The 12269-nt window shown below is 46.4% G+C and overlaps 1 protein-coding gene across 2 annotated transcripts in view; it reads right to left on the bottom strand.

The window, feature by feature from the left end:
* Positions 1-12269, bottom strand: part of EXPH5 (exophilin 5) — a 78907-nt gene that overhangs the window by 27098 nt on the left and 39540 nt on the right. Inside the window, exon 1 of one of the 2 annotated variants that reach the window (XM_044284583.1) lies at positions 1657-1946. The exons of the other annotated variant lie outside the window; for it this stretch is intronic. The gene's annotated coding sequence lies outside the window, so the exon portion shown is untranslated. Of the gene's footprint in view, positions 1-1656; positions 1947-12269 lie in introns of those variants that run through there. 2 annotated transcript variants of the gene reach the window in all.

Here is a 12269-nt window from a genome sequence, read left to right as displayed (position 1 = left end):
CAGAATAAATCCCTGGATCAGCGACCCCTCTCTAGTAGCTATAGCCTGTAATATTATTACGCTCCAGAAATACATCCAGGCCCCTCTTGAATTCCGTTATTGTACTCACCATCACCACCTCCTCAGGCAGAGAGTTCCATAGTCTCACTGCTCTTACCGTAAAGAATCCTCTTCTATGTTTGTGTACAAACCTTCTTTCCTCCAGACGCAGAGGATGTCCCCTCATCACAGTCACAGTCCTGGAGATAAATAGATGATGGGATAGATCTCTGTACTGACCCCTGATATATTTATACATAGTTATTAGATCTCCCCTCAGTCGTCTTTTCTCTAAAGTGAATAACCCTAATGTTGATAATCTTTCAGGGTACTGTAGTTGCCCCATTCCAGTTATTACTTTAGTTGCCCTCCTCTGGACCCTCTCCAGCTCTGCTATGTCTGCCTTGTTTACAGGAGCCCAGAACTGTACACAGTACTCCATGTGTGGTCTGACTAATGATTTGTAAACTGGTAGGACAATGTTCTCATCACGGGCATCTATGCCCCTTCTGATGCAACCCATTATCTTATTGGCCTTGGCAGCAGCTGCCTGACACTGATTTTTGCAGCTTAGTTTGCTGTTTATTAAAATTTTCTAGATCCTTTTCCATGTCAGTGTTACCGAGTGTTTTACCATTTAGTACGTACGGGTGACTTGCATTATTCCTTCCCATGTGCATAACTTTACATTTGTACACCCCCTAAACTGGTTACCTCCCCTCTGTACCCTTACTGCAGACTGCTGGCAAGTCATTCATAACTACATAGTAGAAATAATAAAGGAATGGCACAACATAGAGCCATAAGAATAAAGGCTCCAGAATTGTTATTACATGGGGGATGCATGAAGCTATTAAACAGGAACATCAGGAGAGGTGAATGGTCCTCTTTAACGACATTTACTGATGGCTCCTCATACTCCATTTATATGTAATCGCCTCTTGTAACTTCAGAGGTCATGCTCCCTCAATCAAAGAAATACTACTGCGACCAGTGAAAATACTCTGAGTAAAAATGAAAAAAATAAATAAAATTTAAAAATTAAAAAAAGACAACTTAATATCGGCATTTTTCAGAGAGAACTGTGTTCAAAGCAAGCACTTACTTACTCCGTGCAACGACTGTCTGGCCATAAAAGCGCTCAGCGGTGACAAATGGCTTTGTTGTGCAGTTGTTTGCAGTAGTAAATGAGGGTGATAGTTTACACCGCTCTCAGCCACTCCGGGATCCGGTGATTTCATTTACAGGATTAATTTTTCAAATAAAAACATCATTGCTGTTTATAATCAATTGTTTGCGACCATCTCAACCAGCGCTGTAAATCACAACAGAACAAGAAGCCACTGAAGGGTTAAATAACTGTTTTAGTAGGAAGCCTGGTACCTGTGCCCAGGTGTCCTGTCCTAGGGCAGAAAGCAGCATGACGGACCTGGCAAACCATTCAAGTCATTGCTACCGACTGAGACATCAGAGCATTGCTGCTAGGAAGATGATGTCCCATATACATTATAGCATTTGACGGAGTACAGTATGGCGGCACACCGCCTCCGAATACAGCTGTACATGGCTTTCTAACACACTGAGGGATTTATAAATAGCGTGGCACAGGGTACTCACCTGACGGATAGTGGTCAGAATCTAGACCTGGGGATGCCAGTTGACCGCACCCCACAGACCTGCAATGCATAGCTGACGGTCTGTCTTCAGGAGTGGAGCTACTGCTAGGGCCAGGTACACAGGTCCTCATTCTGCCCATGTGGTGGCACATACAAGGTCAGAGCTATTGCCAAGATTAGCTGTCCATCTGGAGGACCCAGAACGTCTGTGCATTGCACATAGAGGCCACGGATTTCACCGGCACTACAGAGGAAATAAGTGGAGACTTGATCATGGGGGCGCTTGCTTACTTCGACTACCCATGATCAGCTCAGTGTCAGGTTTTCCCAGCTACTTTAAAGCCTTCAGGTAGATCTCCAGTAAAAAATATTTCTGTGTTTTCATAATAATTTTTAATTTATTTTTTTAAACATGTGCCTCAGAAAGAATATTTGTGTTGTCTAAATTCAATATGAAGATTCATGTGAGAACAAACTCCCCTGGAGGGCACTGACTGCAGAAGAGAACATGTCCGCCAAGTAGTGAGCCTGCCGTACTAATGTAAGGTATCAAATTACTGCCCTAACAGATGGCGGGATATGCCATCATTAATGGTTCAACCACTGGCACCCAAACCCATCCAAGAAAATGAAGCACTGCTCAAGCAGAAAATAAGTCTGAGTGTCTTCTGCTAGCATGTCCTGCAGATTGGGGAAAACCTACTGGAACATCACCTATCCTTCAGAGATAATCTTTGGTGACCACCATCACTCCAGTGTGAAGACCCAAGAATCATCTTCTATCTCAGATTCCTGAACTGTGGACCCGACGGCTGGAGTGTGATAGGTTTACACCAGAGTTATGGTTCAGAAGGGCCCTTCTGGGACTTTGACAATGATCACCTAGGCCATCGTTATCAAATCGTGAGGGGCTGACCCCAAGACACCCACCAATCAGCTAACTCAAGGAGCCTCTGTTGAGCGCAAAGTTAACGTCATTCCTTACAAGGCACTGTGCCGTACATTTGGTAGTGGCTGTGCCTGGTAGCTGGCAGCTCTCTGTGGGCCGGCGGGCCGCACAGTGAACAGGACAGAGCTGTAGTACTATACACAACCACCATCAGATGTAGGGCGGTATGCAGTGCTCGCTGGAGTCCCATGGTACATTCAGTCAGCCTAATTGAGGGAGCCAATGGTCAGGTGCCCACCAATATATCCCAGAAGACCCTTTCAAATGATTACTAAATTTATTGCAGGTTGTAAACTTCCCCGAAGAGGTGATTTTCAAGTCTGAATGGTGGAGAGAGTTTGAGAGAGTCTACCCACAAACATAAAGGCTCCGTGCCCGTATTGCGGACCTCTGTGGTGTGGATACGCACCCATTGGCTTGAATGGGTCCCCGATCTGCAAGGCACGGTGGAAGATCGGACATGTCTTATTTTTTGCGGGGTGGAAGCTTGAATCAGAAGATGAGACATGTCCTATGTTTTTCCATATCTTGCAGATCGCAGACCCAAGTCAATGGGTCCAGATCCAGCACCACGGAGTGCACACGGCCAGTGCATTGCAAACAGCTATTTACAATTTGCAGCATGGGCACGGGGCGCTTACATTCGTGGCCTAAGCCCTGAGTTTTATAAAGCATGGGGAGGAGAAGGACATTTGGGGTGTCATTGGTCAGAAGTTACAAAGGGAGTTGCCAGCAACTGATCTTGATGATTTGCGTGCCCAAATGTATTCAGTGTGGAAGAACAATCCTGAGAAAACCATTAATCCTGAGTAAACCTCACTAATAGCATGCCAAGGAGCGTAAGTGCATGTATTTCTTGTGAGGTGCTCACTCTGAATAGAGATGTTGATCCCGTGATTTCCATAATTCTGTGGCTTTTGCTTGGTGCTGCAGTTTAAATGTTGAGGAGTGAATATGCATGGAGGATGGAGCCATCTCATTATATATATATATATATATATATATATATATATATTATATTATATTATATTATATTATATGAACCCATTTCTTAACAGAAATAATGTACAATAAGTCAGGGGAGGTCAAATACCGGACCGGATTTTAAATGCCGGTCCGGGATTTGGCAGCACCTGGCTGTCCTTAAATAGGCAGCTAGGCTCAGAAGCGGTGTCTCTGTGTTGGGATCTGGGAGCCTTGTGTCTAGATGAAGGCTTGCTACCTGTTTGGCGTGAAAACAGGTTTGTGCTGCTATCCGCAAGGACTCTTTGAGGCAGAATTGCCGCAAGGTGACTTTGTTCGAATATGACTGTTTGTTTTGTCACTTGCCTAAAGTGTGAATAAAACACTGAACTGTTTGATCCAAAGAACTTGTTGCCTCTATACTGGGTCCGCTAATCCCGTCTACCAGAGCGAAACCCCAGACTGGACAAAAAAACAAAAAAAGAGGATACCGGACGGAAATGGAACGGTCTCCATTCTAGTCAATGGAGCCTGTTCAGCTCCAATCGTCTCAGGTAATCTGCTATTTCTATTTTCTGCTCTTCTAGCGGAGCAGAACAACAGACGTATATAGCGTTGATGTGAACTCACCCTTAGTTTACCTTTTGCATGGAGTCCCAGGAGCTTCGAGCCTTACGTCTGCAGATCTACAGCGCTGTACAAACCTTTCATAGCAACACAACAGACACGTGCACCTAATTCCAGCTCTACCATATAATGGTTTGATCCACCTTTTTGAGAAAATGATTTGCATGAGCTGTCACCTACATATGACAGTGATCAAAGTGTGACGCGTTAATCATTGTTTGTCTTCTGTACAGTCATAAAATGCAGAAGATAATTAATGAAAACGCACACCCCTGCAATGGATGAGATTTTGGCTTCGGCTGTTAACACTTCTTGTAAAATTGGCAATTCTTTAAAACCTGCCTGATGTAAAGAAGTAATGCTCCACACTACGCCCGTATTAGCGGCGTTTCATCTCTGTAATGGCCAGTTCCGTTTGCTAGCGCTTCCCTTTTACAAAGAGCGCTATGTCATGGGGCTGGTTAGGAAGTGACACGTACATGGTCCTTAGATCAGCACCAGGGATTATCCTTACTTCTAATATACGCGGTGGTTAGCACTGTTTCTTTCGAGCACAGGGGCAATGTTGGATCAGTGACTAGCACGTAACCGCATCGAGACTTGTATAGGCCCTGCTCCGAAAAATGTAGCATCTACAGAAGCCAAGCATGGCCTAGAGACCCCTGCGTGACCACCTTGGCTACTGAAGATCATTTTTTTTATATACACAATACATGGTACCAGTCCATACATCATTCAGTCATCTTCTAATCTTATTCCACAAGGGAGATTACAATAGATGATAACAGCAAATACACAGGTAGTGTATATCGGAGGCAGAACCTCCAGCAGTAGTTCTCTGGTTCCGGCACTGCCGGATACTGCCGCCTGTCCCGATTGACTATAATGGCGTCCGGCAGAGATCCGGCCACTATCTAGCTAATACGCCGAAAATCAGCCAAAGGAAAAAACGCTGCCCAGGGCGGCCAATTCCCGGAATTCTCTGCTGGAACACCCATCCGCCTATGTGAAACTAGTCTTAGGTATATCCTTAGCAAACATGCTCGTTGTCAGAGCTTTAAGGAGAAGCGCTACTGGACAAGAGCTTGATGAAAGTGAGGAGGCGATTATTGGGTCAATGGGGGGTTGCACCATAGTCTCGAAACACTGTCAAATTGAATAGGTATATTACTGGTACCGGGAACAGCATCTGATGCACTTGTAACGTCCACATACTGACTGTTAGGAAAATTACCTGAGAAATGTAGGTCCAGATTGACAGAAGAGTGGATAGGCCAAAGTCGGCATTTGGTTGCTGGCAGCTAGGACAGGAGGACGATGAAGATTCATTGTAATGACAATGACGTGCATTTGTAATGCGCCTTTCTCACAGGGACTCAAAGTGCAGAGACAGTTGTATGGCCGGGATGACCCCCTGGGAAGTCAGTGGCTGCCATATACAGTAGGTGCTCGACCCTGACACACTACGGTCAATTTTGTAGGAAGCCAATTTAGCCGTCTGTATAGTTTTGGAGTGTGGGAGGAAACCGAAGTACCCGGAGGAAACCCCTGCAAACATGGGGAGAACATACAAACTCCATGCAGATGTTTTCCCTGGTCAGATCTGAATCGAGGACCGCAGCGCTGCAAGTCACCAGTGCTAACCACTGAGCCACCGCGCTGCTCCTCCATAACTGGTGTGAAAACACAGAGGAATCATGCAGAGCCGTGCGAGATGCGAGTCTAATAAATCAGCAATGACTTTGTCTGTGGCCCTCGGTGCTTTCCATTTGTCAGCGACTCCCTGAGGATTATTTACTACTTGGTTGTATATCAAGTGACTATAAATAGTAGACGCTAGACCAGGGATGTCCGACCTGCGGCCCTCCAGCGGTTGCAAAACTACAACTTCCATCATGCTTGGACAATCCACAGCTATCAGGGCATGCTGGAAGTTGTAGTTTTCCAACAGCTGCATGTGGACATCCCTGCACTAGACCCACATAAACATGTCTATTAAGACCTAATGTTAAACACTTGCTCAAGGTGATGCAAATTGTGTAGCTAGGGCATAGGAGAGCTGAAATACTGAAAAAAGACCCCTTGGCATGTCGGAGGAGAGATAATATCCCCTAACACACTGATCCCCCCCTTGCACCATATATTGATCCCGTGTAATGATGAATTAAAGGGGTTGTGTCACCTCGCACATTAGTAGCATACTGCTAGCATGCGCCACCGATTTCAGATAGGTGCCAGTCCCACCCCCGGGATCCACACCTATCTCTAGAAGGGGGCCCCAAAGTTAACGAAAGTGTACCACACATGCAAGGCATGCTCTCTATTCATTTCTATGGGAGTTCCATAGAAACTAATGGCAATCGCAGCCACCGCTCCTTTCACTTCTATGGTAACTCCCATAGGAATGAATGGCGGGCAGCTGCACATGCACGGCGCGCTCTTGTTCACTTTAGGGGCTCCATTCTAGAGGTAGGTATGGGTCCCAGGGCTGGGACTTGCAACTGTCTGAAATAGGTGGCATATCCTAGCAGTATGCCACTCCGAGTCTGGCCTAAAGGCTCATTTACCTGGGACAGCTATTGGGAATGAACAGTCATATGAATGCACGTTCCCGATAATTGCCCTGTGTAAAGGTGCCACTGATCACCGAATGAAAGAGCAAACGCTCACAAGAAACAATGGTTCTGGATGGAGATGGGGGATCGGTCATCCTCATACTAAAGAGAAAATGATAGCAGCATTTACATGCAGCACTCATCTCCTCTGACGAATATTTTATTCCCCATAATTGCCTGCTCACTCAGCCTATGTAATGGGGTCTTAAATGTTTTTTTCGGTACTTCCATATTGATGACCTCTCCTTAGGCACTTCCGCCAATGTTTCGGGCCGCTACTGGTGTGAGAAAGTATACAGTGGAAAGAGACGGAAGCAGAAGCCTCCATCCACTGTGTAGTATCCATGCCCGGTACCCGTTTGGGAGCTGAGCGGCAGTATGTCGGCGCCAGAGACTGCATAGAAGACGGGGGCTTCTTTCCACTGTATAGTTTCTGACGCAAGCCCTAAAACCGCCAATTGGTCACAGTGCCAGGTACAGAACCCCCACCGATCTGATACCGATGACCTATCCTGAAGATAACGCGGGCTCCTTCACAATAACAACATAAACACAAAAGTATTAAATAGCAAAAGTATCTAGAATGGCAAGAGGTGAGCGCTATGAAAGGGTTATGTCGGGGCCAGTACATGACGACACAGGAAGCGCTCGAAGTAAAGAAGTGACCAAAAAGTGTGGCTGTGGAATGTAAAGAGTCGGCTGAACCCAAGGAAGGACAAAAAATATATATATGGCGGGGGGTGTCTACCATAGACAGCTATTAAGCTTCAAAGCAGTGTTTTGGAGACTTTATTTTGAGCCAGGAAAATGTAAAAGTGTTCGCCAGGCCTAAGCACTGATGGCCTAGAGCAGAGAGGGCACCGGCTGGGTGTGGGCCAAGAGTAGGCCTGCCACCTGTGCATTATGACGAATGAGCTCTTCCATTGCGGAGCGCTCGTTACTACAGCCTTTGCCCCCCCTCTTCTACTTGTGTTAAAAAATAAAATAAAACTCACCTCATCCATTCGATCACTCCGCAGGGAACACTCGCTGGATGCTCAGGACCTGCGCTCCAGTGTGATGACGTGTCGCAGCATTGACTGGAATCAGCAGGACCTGCAAAGAGTCATCATGCTGGAGTGCAGGTCCTGTCCTGTGCATTCAGTGCGCAGCGAGTGTTCACCACAGCGCGATCAAATGGAGGAGGTGTTTTTTTTTTTTTTTTGCACAAGAAGATTGAGGAAGGGGGCACTAGTAATACTGTGGCCTCTAATAGGGCATTATTAAATACTGGGAGCCACTTATGGAGGAAACATAATACTAGGGGGGCACTAATGGGGGCATTAATTTCACTGGGGGCCATTAATGGGGCCCTTATTAATACTGAGGGAACACTAATGGGGGCCACTACTGGGGAATTATTAATACTAGGGGCCACTAATGGGGGCCTTATTAATACTGGGGGCCACTACTGGGGAATTATTAATACTGGGGCCACTAATGTGCCATTTTTAATACTAGGAGGTGCCAACGGGGGCATTCATTTTACTGAGGCGTGTGTTAACCCACACCCCCACAGCCTATATTTTATCAGTATGCAGGTTAATTTGACGTGTTGGCACTTTTCGATTAGTGAGTTTTGGGTTGCAGTTTAGGCACTCGGCCTCTAAAAGGTTCGCCATCACTGGCCTACACTGAGGATGGGCGGTACCGATCAATTCCTTTCCGTCTTTACACAGGCACCTCAACAGGACTGGACTATAAAGTGCAGCCGCCTGACCCAGTGTCCACAGGAGTGGGGCCACGTATTCCAGTACGGCCCTTCTAAAACAAACATTTGGACTGAAAAACAAAAATACTGTGCAAATGTTATCAGTAGCGAGTTTGGGTTCAGGTTGTGGTATAGTCTGAAATGCGTTACCACGGACCATAACGCAATTCCATGACGGAATGCCTTTAGAGGCATTCCATTATTCATTCCATCATAATAGAAGTCTATGGGCTGCAAAACGGATCCGTCCCGTTTCAGTTATGTAGGGGAGACCTCTCCTGATCCTGAGTCCTCTCCTGCATATAGTAAATGGGATGGATCCGTTATACAGGCCATAGACTTCTATTATGACCGAATGAATATGCATTCCATCATGGAATTGCGTTATGGTCCGTGGTAACGGAATCCATAACGCAATTCAGATTATACCACAACCCGAAATTTGAAATTCGCTCATCCCTAGTTATCGGCGCTAAATCTTTGAGACCATTTTCAGTTTGTTTTACATTTATATATTTTCGGGCCCAAGAATTTACAGAAAAGTAGGAAAACCACAGCGACGCATTTGCGCTACAAAAAGGATTTGCTCAGCTCTATCTTTTTTAGTTCTTTTCTTTTGGGCAACAGATATGCAGATGTAATGACGGACTGAATGTGCCCCGTGTGTATGTCCAACCCGGAAATAACGTGTCCCTGCAGACTTCTGAATAACACGCTACCTGATCTGCTGCTTCCTTTTGTCGGGGAGGAAATATAACACTTCCAGAGGTGTTGTATCGTGGACAAGCGTTCAGCAAAATCTCATTCATCCTCTGCCTTGGAGCAGTCCGCTCCCCTCATGAATCAGGTGACTCTAGTGACTCACAGACCACGTCTCATTTTTCCTTCTAATTATTTTTTTATTAAAACGAGACCTACAAGTTTACATTAATGTGTATGAAGAAAAAAAGCGATATGCAATGTTTAGTCCTAATGTGACTGTCCATAGCAAAAAAAAGGTTTGGCTAAGAGCACGGCTCTTTTGTTTATCATAACACACTGCCGAGCGGAAGCTTCCGCCTGTGTGTTCGGTGAGGTCACCGGCTTTGATGGGAGGGCTTTAGTGCTGCCCTAGCCGTTTTACAGCCCCATGGAGAGCCCCGGTACGTCACCGGATCTGCAAAAAATGCCTTTGCCCTGCGCGAATTAGCGCATGGCAAAGGAGAGCATCGAAGCATGAACTGCTCCAATGCTTCTGTCACGGTGAAAATGGAGGTATGTCCGGGTTCAGCTCTAATGTATATTTGGCCTCCAGATGTCGGAGTAGATAAGAATCAGGGGTACGTTGGACTTCCTTTTGCTCTTGTGGAGCTGCTGCTCTCCCCATTCACTACACATGCATGCTTGGCAGAGGATCAGGCGAGACAGCGGTTTGCAAAATGAGTGTTCAGCCGACAGTTATCTAAGGTGTATAGCCAGCTTCAAGGGTTATTCCAGCTTTATGGAACTTCTGTACAATACCGCGTCTTGAACAAAGAGATCCACTCACCGGCTCCTCACCGCTCTCAGCGACACTTCCGGTCCTAGGGATCACGTTCTCCACTGTGGCCGACCACTGGCCTCAGGAGCGAAGTGTCCCCAAGTGCAGGGGTGCACCACCAATGAGGCAAGGTGAGGCGACTGCCTCAGGCAGCACCAGGTAGGGGCAAGAGGGGGGCAGCGGGAGGGCCATGGGCAAACGCTCTTCTCTATATATTCAAATGAATCACTGTACTCAGGACAGAAACACAGTTGAATGCTGCGACGTGGCACAGGAGCGATGTCTCCCTGGCCCACCGTTTCCTCCAATAGGCTTTAGTCCTAGTTCCTGTAGCCTTTCAGAGGCCGGTGTCATCATTATGGCACAGGCTAGAAGAGGTCTGTGTCTTGTGCTGCATCGCTGACAGCAGAATGGAGGTATTTGAGTTGATTATTTTTATTTGGCAGCATGGTGTTGGGCCACAGTGGGGGGGTCATTATTTTGTATTTGAAGAAAGCACTATGGTGACATTGCGGATGTAAAAAGGAGCATTTTTGTACTTGCACGCATTATAAGGGGGCCATTCGTTGTACCGGGGGCACTAAAAGGGGACATTTATTTTGTACAGACACACATTATAAGGTGACATTTTTTGTACTTGGTGCACATTGTAAGGAAGCGTTTTTGTACTGGCACAACTTATATGGTGGCCAATATGGGGACATTTCTTCTACATGGGGCACTAAAAATGTTTTGTTTTTGTACCGGCAAACGTCATAAGGGAGCATTTTTTGGATTGGCACACATAAGAGGGTATTTCTGTACTGGGCACAGTTGTTTTTTAGGGCACTATGTGTCAATAATTATTAAAGAGGAACTATCTGTGTGGTACTAGTTTCTGCAGATCATCCTTGGATGTAAGAGGTACATATGTGGCGCAGTATTAGGCTACATGCACATGAATTTGCGGACCGCAAAACACATACGGTCGTATGCATGTAGCCTTAGGCTACATGTACACAAACGGATTTTGTTTCTGTGTCCGTTCTGGTTTTTTTTTGCGGCTAGGATGCGGACCCATTCATTTCAAGTACTATCCGCATTCGTATGTCCGTTCCGTAGTCCCGCAAAAAAAAAAGAGCATGTCCTATTGTCCATTTTGTGGACAAGGATAGGCATTATAAGGCCTCCTGCAGACGAACACCGACCGTAGGGCAGCCACAGCGGATCTCGGACCCATTAACTTTAATGGGACCGCAATCCGGCCGTTCCACAAAAAAGACAGGACATGTTCTATCTTTTTGAGGAACGGAAGTACGGGACGAAACCCCACAGAAGCACTGCGTAGTGCTTCCGTTCCGTGCTTCCGTTACGCACCATTGGGTGATGCTGAATGCGCATGGAACGGTGCCCGTGTATTGCGGATTCACAAATGCCGCAATATGGCAATGGGACACCCACAGTCGTGTGCAGGAGGCTTTACAATGGATCCGTAAAAAAAAAAAAACACGGATGCTATACGGACGTCATCATTTTTTTTTGCGGATCCTCAATTTGCAGACCGCAAAACACATACGTTCGTGTGCATGTTACACTGCATGTTTTGTAGCGCTGTATGTAATGTTTTCCAAGTATGTCTATAACAGTAGGGCTAGAGGGAAGGGGTTAGGTTAAGGAATTGGCCTTAGGGGCGGAGGGGGCACCGTCTCAGTTGTTGCTTCAGGCAGCTGAAAGTCTAGATGCCCCTCTGCCCAAGTGGTACGACATGGCTGGTTCACGTGCTGTCGGAGGACACGTCAAGCACTGAAACTATCCGGGTGTGTACAGTCCTGGAATCAGAAGCATCGCTCGGAGAAGCCTCTGCGCTTGAACCATGTGGCGGGTAAAAGGAGTTCTTTCTTTAGGGTCCATTCACATGCCCGCAATTTTTTTCCGGCTCCGTTCCCGATTTTGCGGACCCATTCATTTTCAATGGGGCCAGAACTGATGCTATGTGCTGTCCACATCCGCATTTCCGGATCCGCAATTCCATTCCTGAAAAAAAAAAATAGAACATGTCCTATTCTTGTCCGCAATTGCGGACAAGAAATGCATATTCTATTATAGTGCCGGCGATGTGCGGTCCGCAAATTGCGGAACGCACGTTGCCGGTGTCCGTGTTTTGTGGATCCGCAATTTGCAGACCGCAAAACACCTACGGACGTGTGAATGG

Source organism: Bufo gargarizans, chromosome 3 (assembly GCF_014858855.1).
Source record: "Bufo gargarizans isolate SCDJY-AF-19 chromosome 3, ASM1485885v1, whole genome shotgun sequence".
NCBI lineage: Eukaryota > Metazoa > Chordata > Amphibia > Anura > Bufonidae > Bufo > Bufo gargarizans.
The sequence above is the reverse complement of the archived record's forward strand: the minus strand, read 5'-3'. Positions and strand labels throughout refer to the sequence as shown.